Source organism: Mobula birostris, chromosome 7, assembly GCF_030028105.1.
Source record: "Mobula birostris isolate sMobBir1 chromosome 7, sMobBir1.hap1, whole genome shotgun sequence".
Classification (NCBI taxonomy): Eukaryota; Metazoa; Chordata; class Chondrichthyes; order Myliobatiformes; family Myliobatidae; genus Mobula; species Mobula birostris.
The window spans coordinates 133,370,560-133,383,994 of NC_092376.1; the positions used below are offsets into that span (position 1 = coordinate 133,370,560).

At 40.9% G+C, this 13,435-nt stretch overlaps 1 protein-coding gene across 5 annotated transcripts in view; it reads right to left on the minus strand.

Moving 5' to 3' along the window:
- rnf44 (ring finger protein 44) overlaps nucleotides 1-13,435 on the minus strand; it is a 157,734-nt gene that overhangs the window by 61,728 nt on the left and 82,571 nt on the right. Inside the window, exon 1 of one of the 5 annotated variants that reach the window (XM_072263779.1) lies at nucleotides 10,876-11,131. The exons of the other annotated variants lie outside the window; for them this stretch is intronic. The gene's annotated coding sequence lies outside the window, so the exon portion shown is untranslated. Of the gene's footprint in view, nucleotides 1-10,875; nucleotides 11,132-13,435 lie in introns of those variants that run through there. 5 annotated transcript variants of the gene reach the window in all.

A 13,435-nucleotide genomic window follows, 5' to 3' on the forward strand; every position in this document is an offset into this window, starting at 1 on the left:
ACCTACCAGTGTTGGGACCTGATGAGTCAGAAAGGAGATAACATAAACGATTAAGGGAGAAATGAAGGGCATCGGAACCAAAACTAGATTGGCAGGTGGCTGGGTGGGGGGGAGGGAGAGAGGGTGATAGTGCAGGAATGAACAAAACAGAGAGACAGAAGGAGAAAATATGCCTAAGATGAAGGTTACCTCAAAGTCAGAAAATACAATGTTCATACCATTATGTTGGAGACTACACAAGTGGAATAGAAGATCATGCAGTTAGCCCTGGGCCTCACTCAGACAGTGGAGAAGGCTGAGGACAGACAAGTTGATGTGGGAATGGGAAGACCTGAAATGGTATGCAACTGGAAGCGTGGGATTGCAATTAAGGAAAGAGCACAAGCGTTCTGCCAATCAGTCTCTTGGTCTGATTTTGACACGTCAGGAGAACCAAAAGCAGTAGATGAATCTGGAGGAGGTGCACATGAATATCTTTGCCACACGTGGAAGGGTTGTTTAGGGCACTGGATGGCAGCGAGAAAGGAGGTGCAAGACCAGGAAGCCAAGGTGGGAAAGGAGGGTGAGAGGAAGGTGTGGGGAGTGGTAGGATCTTGATGCAGCTGACAGAAAGAAAAAGCAGCTTTGATAACTACTGATGCTCATGCTGGATCTCTTCTTAACGCTACTGGAATTGTTGGTCAGATTTTACCCACCTCTTTAGTGGGTACGTGTGCTTTGGCGAGCTAATCATGCTAATTTTGATCATAAAGCACTTACGGATCAGGGAATCATTAGCCACTTATTAAAGCAACTTTTAAATGAGTGTTAATCCACTCTTATTTTGTTAGCCTGAATAATTTACAGTTGGACTCTCCAACTGTAACTCATAAATCTGAGGCATCATACTTAAGCATAAAATAATTTATACATTTTAGAGAAGCAATGATTTGACGGATCCAGATACCATTTATAGGTTCATGGAAACTTAAAAACTCATGATAATCCTTCACAAAGACCAAACTGTGGTTTGAAATCTGTCCTTGGAGGTTTGTGAGTTTTTGACAGCACAATCATTCCTCTAACAGATTAAAACAATAGAGTATTGTGATAACCAGGACAATCTAGTCTTACCTAAACTATATAATTTGCTAAACCAGCAAGTAAAAATCAGATTTGGAAATCATAAATGCACCTATTTTGTAAATGAACACTTCTCCATATAATTGTGTCTTAATCTTTTAATCTTTCCAAATCAGTTATGTACTTTATTTCAGTACAGATTTGTAAAGACAACACTGTGGAATTTTCAATTAAAATAAATAGGTTTGGAAATCATAAATGACGCAAGGGAGACTGCAGAAGCTGGAAATCTGGAGCAACACCTTATTTACAGACTAGTGTCACTTTATGGACATACAATCAATCTATGTATAGAGGCTGTCTTATGCATTTAAATTTCTTGTGTTCTTTTATTATTATTGCGTTCTTTATCTTTAGTGGATTTTTTCGTGCTCCATCAGATCTGGAGTTACAATCGTTTTGTTCTCCTTTGCACTTGTGTACAGGAAATTACATTAAACTATCTTGAATCTTGAGCACATAAAATACTGAGGAACTCAGCAAGTCAGACAGCATATACAGAGGTATACGGACAGTCGATATTTTGAGTCGGGGGGCTTCATTAGAAATGGAAATGAAAAACAGGGAGAAGCTAGTATAGAATGGTGGGGGAGGGTGGTGAAGAGCCCAGGAGAACAGAGATTAGTGATAGGCAGCAGTGAGAGGGTCTCACAGAGCTCCTGGTGAGAAGAGGGAAACATCTTCAAAGCAGGCATACCTCAAAGACACTTCACAGTATGGAAGCAAAACAAAGACACAAAAAAGACTGCAGATGCTGAAAATCTGCAGCAACACACAAAATGCTGGAGGAGCTCGGCAGGTCAGGTGGATTCTATGGAGAGAAATGGGACAGTTGATATTTTGGGTTGACACCTGGAAAGGAGGAAAGGAGCGGCCAGAATGAAAGTATAAAATCAAAAATGATACCTGATTTTCACCAACTGGTTAAATCTTAAACTGAAAGTATGCCAGAGATCTGAGGTGCTGTATTAATCAAAGAACAACAGTGGAAAGGAATCATGTGTGCAGAAAGAAAAATTGAGTCTTCATGGTCTGATTAATTATTACAGCGAAAAAGAGATGATGTTCGGTTTCTGGTTTCAATTCCACAGGTAAAGCTAATTTCACATCAAGAAGCAAGCACCAATTAAACTGCAAAGGACCAAGCTTGCAAAAACAAGAAATGCTGTATAAAAGCAATCTAAATTTACCCTTGTGCACTTTTTTTTAAAAGTAAGGAAGGAAAATATATTGTTCAAACTGTACATGCAACTGTCACTCAGACAAAGGGAGCACATGTGGGAAGAACAGCTGCTCGGGTGACTTAGAGTTGGAGAACAGCAAGTGAATAAAAAATTGAAAATTACTCAGTTTGTGGTCTGAGGACTGCCATGAACCCGAAGCTTCCAGCCATTCTAGGTGAGATTTACCACAAAAGGAGGTATTATTTTGGCCTTTACACTAGCGATTTGCGTAAAATTGCAACCACTTTAATTTGCATTAAGTGTTCTAAAAGAGATCTTTACAGCTTTTAATTGAGCTATAATTCTCACTAGATGAGCCACAGGATTGTTAAGTTTACAAAGGGCAGATATTCTGATTATCATTTTTGGTAAATTTAATTATCTTGTCAAAGTAAGTAATTTCTTACCTTGCCTCCACTGCCCTAACCCACAGTTAAGGATTTTAAAAAAGGCAACATCACAGGTAACTTTGTCCAGAAAGCAAGTGCTGACCTGATGGTGTAAAATGGGTTAGTAATGACTGCCAGGTATGGGCAGTACACAGGCTTTGAGAGATGAGCTCGACACTTCAGAAAATATACAGTTCCAGTTACAATTTGTTTTGCAAATCATGTTGATCAATTTACCCAAACCTGTTGAAGGGCAAAAAACAATCATGCTGAATATCACTGTGTTCAAGAACAAACTATATTTTTGGCATTAACTACCAATACTTCATTTACAATATTTTTTGGACACATTGAATTTGATCCTCACGTGATACTTAGTTACATTCATTTTCAACCTTACACAGTACCTAGTTAAAGAGGAAAATATCAAAGCAGGTAAATATTCTGAAATGAAAATGCATAAATGTAAATAACAGTGAAGTTTCTCATACAAATACACCTTAGCGTTTTTTGTCTTATCTCCACATCTATTTATGTGTGGTGGACAAGTAGAAATAATGGAAACTGATTTTATCTTGCTTATCAGAATGAATGTCACTGTTTTGTTCCAAGAAACAGAATAATTTTTTGTTCACTTTCTGTTCAAATTTAGCACCTAAATTAGGATGCAGTAAGAGCCAATTCAGAATTTTAAAAATCATTCTATGCTAGTTAACCACAGAGTTTATTTCAAAATTATACAATATACTACATTTTTATTAAGCCAGCCGGTGAGGTAGTGGCATCTGCACCAGACTGCGAGGCGAGTGGCCCCGGGTTCTAATCTGGCCGGATCCTTGCAAGCTTTCTGTCCGTGCTGGGTTGAGCACCGAGCTAGCAGCTTGCCCTCGCAAAAAAACAAATAAATGCTAAAGAAACGGCAAGGTTGCCTCCCAATGCGACACAAGGTGCAGAGAGGAACTCAACTCAACAGCAACATCTTTATTATTGCATCCAGTTGAAGTGATTAAGGAAAAGAAACATTCAAATACTGGAGGCAAAATAAAGCTGAGCCATAAAGCAGATTGCTAGCATTGAGGACCCATCTGACAGAAAAGAATAGAGCTCAATGTCATGGACAGAAAAGAAGATATAATTTTACAAAGGATAGTTTGGAACATTACTTCTAATTAAGCCATGGGAATAGGACAGAGACAGATGCTCAAATTAGTAACAGATCATGTTTAGGCCGAGCAAGATGCTTTTCACATGGAGATATCAGAATAAATTTCTAAGACAACCTATAGAACCATATAAGAAATAATTTAAATACAGCAAAAGGAGATTGCAAGATATTTCTGGTGGTAAAATTCTCTCACCTATACCCAACTCCACATCTGACTGACTAGTAATTATCGCCATCGTGTTTTTTTTTCTACTTTTCACAAGTCACACTAACAGCTTCCCAAGATATCTCCAAATTTGGGTTGTATTAAGGACAGTTCTGCATTGTGGACCAGGAACAAGATGAAGATCAGTTGAAAAGGTTCTGAGCAATCAGGTGGATAGAGTTTGTAAACCAGATTGTGTCCTAATCTAGTGCATCTTGGTCATCACGTATAGCTTTAAAATCTGTAATACATAATATTTTGTCAGGTTACTCGATCACAAAGGTAATTTAGGATTGAGATAAAATGCAACCACTGTATTATTTAAGCACTGTAAATATGAAATCATGACTGAGCAAACTGAAGTCAAGATGTTTTACATGGATCATTATCCAAAATTATCTGCAGAGAAAACTTGTGTAATGACACATGTAAGTGTCTGCTCAAGATGGTGCTGAGCTGCAGTCTCCAGCTCGGTTCCGGTTCAGATTTTGTTAGTTTTTAGGTTTTTTTCTAAAAGGTTCATAGGGACAGCGAGGGGAGTTAGTGGTCAAGAACAGATGTGGGGGAACTGGAGGACAGGCCAGAGCGCAAAGTCTAAGCTCCAACTCCGCATTTGCAGAGCAGCGGTGAGACTGGAGTTCAAGGCCTAGTTTTCGGGGTCCCCACATCTGCAAGCTCGCCCTTTGAGGCCTGGAGTTCGGACGCTCTTCCAGGCTCCTCATCCGTCCTCATTTGTGAGCCCTGATACCAAAGAAAGATCGAAGCTGCAAGGGCGACCAGCGGCCCGGATCGAAGCCCAAAATGTCTAACAGACGTCCAGTCGAGTTTCAATGACCTGACCCCACTGTGAATCTCTGCAAGTCCACTGGGGGAGTCGGGGCCCAATGTCTGCAAAGCCATGAGTATGCTGGAGGTTGGAAGCCAAGGATGGCCTGTCCTGGGGTTACAGGACTGTGTATGTGGATGGAAGAATGGGGCTCATTTTCCTGTTGTTGCTTGGTATGTTCTGTTTTGTTGTGTGGTACGTTGCTGAGCATTATGTGCATGCTACATTGTTGCTGGAATGTGTGGCAACATTTGCGTACAACCTCCAGCACATTCTTGGGTGCACTGGTTGTTAAAGCAAATGGAGATGCTGCCTGGCCTGCTGCATTCACCAGCAACTTTTATGTGTGTTATCACATTTCACCGTATGTTTCAATGTCCATGTGCTAAGTAAATCTGAAATCAAATCTAATACAGGTAAATTAGTTTATTAATGACAACTACCAGATAGGGTCAACTGACCATTACATTCCTTAGATTGATTACATACTGTCTCCAGAAACAAACTGAGTGAGAATGAACTGTTAATATGCTGTTGCTTCATTGTCTGCCAGCGTAACTGCTATTTAATGAAAATTAATAGTCTTGTAACCAAAAAAACATTCATTCTAAATTTAAAGAGGAAAATCTTCAAAATAGAAACTTTGCTGGATATCAAATATGCAAAACATGCAGCAGGTAAACAGGGGATGTTACATAAATGTTTTTCTGCTAAATGTCCCAAAACTCTAATTCCAAAACAAACTGCAGTAATTGTTTTCATGTAAATATCAGGCTGACATTATTTAGCACAGAACATCCCACAAGAAAATTAATGACCAGCTCATGTGTTTGTGGTGCTCTTGTTTGAGAAAGGAATATTGACTCTGGTTCCAGAAAACCACCTCTGTTTCCTTCAGATCCCATCATAAATATCTTACTGGTCACCAGAACCACATGGTTCCTTTTAATGTCCCATTCAAATTGTAGGACTGTAAATTTCTTAGCAAGTTTGTCAAAAAGTAAATTTTTAAACAAGTATTTAAGGTATTTTCATATTATATTTTACAGAGGCAAATATTGTGATATTAGGCTAGGGAACAAAAAGTATGTCACAAGCCATTTCCATTACTATTCTGAAACAACAGTGTAAATCATAGGGACAGTCTCTGACACATGTCCATAGGCTTTCACCAAGCCTCACTTTTCCACATATACCTGGCAGGGGAGGGGGGATTACACGATCCTAACGTATATTGCACCATTATCACACAAATATCGTATAACTGCAATGGCTTAAGCAACAGAACTTCAAATTTAAGAGCGATGATGAGACTTTGACTTATATAAACTAGAAGTTACAAAGAAATTCTGTTCTTGGATAGTCACCATTCATTTGATGATATGGAAATGTAGTCTAGTCAATGATTAAAAACTTTTTTTATGATGGCAGTGCATTGTAAAGCACTGTAGCATTCAACAGAAACCACTGTTCAATGCCTCAAAAAGCAGCAATGTTTAAATGACAAAATGTGGTAAACTTTAGTTGGGGGATAAATGTTGGTCAAAATACCTGGGAAACTCCTCTGCTGATCTTTAAATAATGTAATGGATTTTTTTTTCACGTCTGCCTGAGAAGGAAGGGCTACAGGATGGCTACACTGGCCATGCCTACAGGATATGGTACTTCATTCCTGTAGTTTAAGTCTAGATGACAGATTCAGATCCCAGGAGTGGATTTGAATCAAGAATTTCTAGAGTCATAACCACAAGAATCAATCAGTCGGGTAATACAGTGGGAATCACAGACGTGAATTTGTGCCATGCACTCAGTTCACGAAGAAAGGCTCAGCCACTGTCCCTCCATTCCAAGTAAAGCATCAAAATGAAAACTTGATAAAGGGACCAATGATACAAAAATTGCTTCCCTTCTGATTGTTTGGCTTTCTCTATCAAACACCACACTTCTCTAAATAGTAGCGAACTTAAAGTAAGTTTCCATAATATTCACAAATAATTCTGCATGCACTGTTTTCATTAGATCAAAACATCACAGCTTATCAAGACGCATCTAAGAACAAGTTCTCCTAATCTTTTGCCTAATATTTATTTTTCAACAATATCTTATTAAGGAACTCTAATCTTTATCTCAATGCAGTTTGTTACAATTATTAGAAAAGTGATTTTGTTTCAACACCATTTCATAGGCTGTTTAGCATTTAGGTGTTTTCTTAGAGGCGAGAAATGTTACTCGGAGCCAAGTTATTTCACTCAGCATGAACTTCCAGACTAAATCAAGCCAAAAGATGCATCAAGCATTAACAACAATTATAAACTGCTAGAAAATCTCAAGTCAGGCAGCATCTGTGGAAAGAGATACAGTTGCCATTTCTGGGAATGCAAGCCTTTATCAAAACTAGGAATCAAAAGAAATGCCTGGTCTCAGCCTGCAAAGCCCCATTCTTCTCCATAGATACAACCGACCTGCTGAGTTCTTCCAGCATTTTTTACTATTATTTCAGATTCCTAACATTTTCATTACAAAAAAAAATACTCAAGAGACTTTACTTCTTACCACCATTAGCATTCCATGATTAAGTCAAGCTTTTTTAAAAAATTATTTCCATTCCAGGTCTAACCTGCCAAGCTACCCTTTACTGATGTTTACCAGAAAAGATCCCCTGGTTGCTAGGAAGAATATGTTGAAAGCCAAGGGTGGTTCATTGTACACCTAGTAGATTTCAGAATAGTGGCTGAGATGCAACTTTAAACTTTAAGGTGTTTGACCTATCAGCAGAACTTTATACTGGTGTTGAACAAATCTAAACCAAATTATGAGCACAATTTTTTCTTGGTTACATTACTATGGGGTACAATCTTCAACCAATTTCTAAGATGAGCACAAATTAATTAATTACCTGGAATGTTTTAAATGGACTGGAATTAGTTGTGAAAGAGAAGTGCCATTACACTGTTGCGTTGTTCTACCAAATGGAAAACAAAATTGTTTTGCTAAATTAGAATTTTCATTCCCAATTACTGAGAGTATTTGCAAATAGCACTGCTCAGTACTATTACCAACGGAGACACAAGAGACTGCAGATGCCAGAATCTGGATGAACAGTAGGAGGAACTCAGTCAATTGAGGAGAATCTGTGGGGTGAAGGAATTATCAACATTTTGGGTCAAAACACTGCACTACAGCTTTATCAGTGGATTGTTTTATTTACACTGTGTTCGAAGTCCTATGTACCTTCACAGATACAGAGAGGATAAGAAATTCCGACTCTCCCAAATCTTTGCTTTCATTTCTGGTCATCTAGACCATAGGAAAGTGACATACTTCAGATGTACGTTTAACTATTGCATATTGTAAAGCAGGGATGGCGGGTGGAGGAGGTGGAAGGCGCTCCTTCCCTCTGCTAGCCTGCAGGTCACCCTTGCGCAAGGTGTAACACCTGCCGATCAAGGTCACGGGAAGCCACAAGAGCAGGTGGCGGATGGTCGTATGAGCATCTGGTGCTTATCACAAGACCTGGTTATGCGACCACTGACGCCGGGCAGACAATCTCTGAAGAGTGCTGATAATGGCTGGATTACAAACAAGAGAAAATATGCAGATGCTGGAAATCCAAGCAATGCACACATAGTGCTGGAGGAACTCAGCATTTTGTGTGTGTTGCTTGACAATGGCCGGGTAGGGGGGTTACCAGTCTTATAAAGACTCCCTAGAAGGCGGCAATGGCAAGCCCCTTCTGTAGAAAAATTTGCAAAGATCAATCATGGTCATGGGACCATGATCGTCCACATCATATGCCACGGCACATAATGACCATAATAATTATAAAGCAACATGTCAAGTTTTGTCAACTGACCACTAGTTGATAATGTCAGCAAACATAAACCCATCCAAGAAATAACTACATGGAAAAACATCTCACCATCTCAGTTATTGCTCAGGCTTTTACTAGTGAAAAGGGAGCAGATAATTGCTCTCATGTATAGAAGGTACTCATGTCCAGATGGGAAATACTTTTTCAGAAGATTGTTCAAGATAATGCACACTTTAAATTCACATACCAGTTACAATCCATCAACCGAGGGCTCATCTTAACCCTATCACATGCAGAGATATGCCGAACAGGGTTGGCAAGCCTATGCACATAAATTGCATTGACACGCGGCGCGCAGAGCCACCTTTGATTCTTAAACCCCACCCATAATAAAATAACATGCACAATGATCATCTTTACGGACAAATGAAGCAGGGAATGATTGTTTTTAAAACAACACAAGAGCAGTGAGATGACTTCACAGGAAACATCTCACACCAGCTTGGCGCTAACTAGACGGTTGTGAGAACATGTGACGTTGGATGTTACATCTTGAAAACCTCGTGGTCTGGGTGTACACACCAGTATTTGGATAGTAAACGATTCAGCTCTGCTTACAATTTTTCTGTTGTTCCTGCTTGAACACTGGATATTCGTGGTAACAATGGTAAATACAGTAGATAGTTTAGCACCTCCATGAATATTTAATTTCACATTTCTTATGTTATGAGGTACAATAACAGTACTATTTAGAAGTGATTTTTTTCTTGCCTTTTTAAATAATTAATATTAATTATTTGAATGGATTTTCTAAAATGCTTCATTTATTTCAATCTGCCTCTGTTATACTTATATTAATAGTAACACTGATACATTTAAGTAAGCAACAGGAGTAATCGATTTTCCTTATAGAAGTTCAAATTATCGTTAATTATCAATGATTATCCCTGTTTAAAATTACCATGGCAGGCGAGATTTTTTTAAAAAAATTTGAGTCCACGCTCTCAAAAAAAAGGATCACCGCCCCTGTCTAGGATGTGCCAAGTCCACTGGCAGATGGACAAGGGGAGCATTTGGCTGACACTGGGGCTGTGGGTAAAGGCCATATGCTGTGATCTAACGCCTAGAATAAAAGGTTGCATACGCTAAGTTTTCAATTTACATCTCAAATCCATTTGGAAACTTAGAAGATCGCGAACTTAATACCGGGGAAACTTCCCAGTTGAGGCCGCGATATATTTTTTTGAAAACCAGCGGTCGAAAGGGTACAATGTTTCTTTGCCTCATGCCCCACTAAAACCGCACGGGTTACTCTGGTAGACGAGAGAGCACAGTCAAGCTACTGCGCGGGATGGGGGGGGGGTGAAATCAGGCACATCTTTCACCCTGTGCTTAGATTCTGCAGCAGATACAAAAGCTGGGTCCCCCCCCCCCCTCAGACCACCTCCCAAGCCCTTGCCCGTGGTGGGGTTGCTTTGATATACACCCGATCATACAATGCAGGGATGTAAGTGGAGCAGCGATTCAGGGCCGCGCCGCCAGAGCACCACGTGCTCGCAGCCAAACAAAGCAACAATGAATCTACGGGAGAAGGCAAAGCCGAAACGCTCCGAGATGCCAACAATCCCAACTGTCTCATCGGCCACGGGGGGGCTGGGTGGGAGCGAGGGTAATAAACGGGGCCATTCCAGCTCCCTCAGTGCCAATCTACTAACCGTTCCCGAATCTAGAAGCCGAACAATGGGTCAAAAATAACAACCACCACCAAATCATTGCGAGTTCAGTTAAACAGCAACCTTAAACCCAACGACAGCCCCACTGCCTCTGCCGCCCCCTTCCCGGTGCCGGGGAAAAAAAGGGAGGCTTGATTTTTATCCCCCTCGCCAATCGGCTGTTTGAAGTCTGAATAACACCCCGTCACCCACAACCTCTCCCCCCAGAAAACAAACAAACATAAACTGGATTCAGTTTCAGATGGACCACGCTCTATCCGTCCAAAGGCACACCGCAAATCAATAAATAAAGAAAAACCATCACAATAAACACCCCGACAGTCAGAGAGATACACACGCACACACAGAGCGCCGGAGGCGAGCCCAGCTCGATGGGCAGTTTGAAGAAGCCGCGCTGTTACCTGATGTTACTGATCAGGAAGAGCCGCTCCAGCTGAAACAATGTATCGAGGTCAATGTATCCAACCCCGCGCTCTCCCTCGCCTCTCGATTCTCCAGCCCGCACCAACTCGTCTCTGGGTCCTCTCTAGCCCGCAACAACCTTACCTCAGCCCGCTTGGCTCGGTATGGGTATTACTTATGCCGTGGATTTTATTTTTGCAAGCTCCGCTTCCCTCTCCCGCTGTCGCTACGTGTAAGATTAAACTCCCGACTCCGAACGGGCACAACCTTAAAAAGTTTGATTCACAACATTCGGGAGCGAGCGCGCTCCCGCAGCGCGTTCAAGGAGCCCAGCCGCGTGTTTGGAGGAGTCACAGTCTCACAGTACGTACCCGAAGCAGGTCAGACATGATCAAATATAAGCGGGAGGAGGGAAGATTCGGTACATTACAGTTGAAGTCATTCCCTGCAGTCACTTGCACCGACACTCTGAACGTGTCGGAGTAAAGTATCTAATGGGGGTCATGATCCTCTTGCTTTGATTGTTTTGCTGCCTCCCAATTTTTCACACAATAGCAGCATGATCGTCAAGAAAGTAGGCAACTGATTGTTTCAAATGAAATGTTATATTGCAAACAGCATTATAAATTCATAATTTTTACAAAGTTAATAGAAAATCTAAATTGTTTAAGCTTGTTACTTCTTCAGTTCTATAAAACACCCTAACAAATTTTCTAGATTTCAATTTTGTGATTCCTATTTGTTTTCCTTTCTTCAGCACTCAGCTTTTGAATCTTCAAGCAAAAAAAAGATACTGGATATGTGAGTATCTCTGGCATTTATTTTCATTATTACCTTGCACCATTATATCTTCGTTTTCCCCACTGCTTTACACAAACACTCTCTTTTTGTTTTTTTTCCCCTCCCTTCCATCTTTGTCATGTTCAAAACTTATCGTCCCCAATCTTTCCCAGTTCCAGTGAAACAAGTTCAGTCTAACATTCCACACCATGTAGAACCAGCTGCGTGTCCTCAAAAAATCATTCAGTCTTCCCCAACAAGAAACCCTGGATGAACCACCAGTTTCGTTATCTGCTGACGGCCCGATCAGGGACATTAAAGTTTGGTGACCAAGTAAAGTACAAGTATCCCCGGTATGATCTCCAGTAAGCCATCTCACCTGCAAGGTGGCAGCTCCAGACCAAACCCGAAACATTTAAGGTTGCTCAAAAGCAGTGCCAGGGCTTGGATGCTATCACCTCCTACAAAGTGAAACCAAGTGACATAGCTGACAAGGTTTTGTTCCCAGATGAGCTCAATGTCTTTTCGACTGTCATAGCATGGAGGCATTTTTGCAAACTCAAAACAGCCCCCAATAACCTGGTGACATCCGTCTCCCAGCCCAGACAGGGTACCTGGCCAAGTACTACAGATCTGTGGCTGGCGTGCTCACTGATATCTTTAACCTCTTGCTTCAGCAGTGTGAGGTACCCAGATGCTTCAAGCAGACTTCAATTATATCAGTGCCTAAGGAGAACATGGAAACCTGCCTCACTATCATCAAGCAGCACTTACATCCACTGTGATGAAGTGCTTTGAGAGGTTGGTGATGAAACATATCAACTCCTGCCTGAGAAGCGACTTGGATCCACTCCAATTTGCCTACCATCCCAAAAGGTTAACAGCAGATGCCATTTCATTGGCTCTTCACTCAACCCTTGAACAGCTGGATAGTGAAGATGCATACATCAGGATGCTCTTCATTGACAACGGTTCAACATTCAATACTATCATCCCTCAAAATTAATCAATAGGTTTTAAGACCTAGGTCTCAATACCTCCTTGTGCAATTGGATCCTCGATTTCCTCACTCGCAGACCCCAGTCAGTTCGGATTGGTAACCACATCTCCCCCACAATCTCCATCAGCACAAGTGCATCACAAGACCGTGTGCTTAGTCTCCTCCTCTACTTGCTTTATACTTATGACTGTGTGGCTAAGCACAATGCCAATGCTATATTTAAGTTTGCTGACAATACCACTGTCATCGGCCAAATCAAAGGTGGTGATGTGTCATCATACAGGAAGGAGATTGCCTCTCACTCAATGACAGCAAGACCAAGAAACCAAAGGTCCATGAGCCAGTCCTTATCAGGAGATCAGAGGTGGAGAGGATCAGCAACTTCAAATTCTTCGGTATTATCATTTCAAAGGGTCTGAACGGGTGCAGCTCGTAAGTGCCATTATGAAATAAGCACAGTAATGCCCCTACTTTCTTTGAAATTTATGAAGATTCATGAAGATTCAGCTTCTCCTCAAAAACTCTGACAAACTTCTATAGATGTGTGGTTGACAGCGTATCGACAGGCTGCCTCACAGCCTGGTGTGGAAACATCAATGACCTTGAAGAGAAAAGCCTACAAAAAGTAGTGGATACAGCCCAGTCCACCACAGGTAAAGCAAAACATAAGTAACTAGATATTTGAACATTTTTGTGGTTTAACTTATTTGCCTGGAACAATATTTTCCCCAAAACAAACTTAATCCGCATTGAAGAAGAGCACATTGTTTTAAATTATG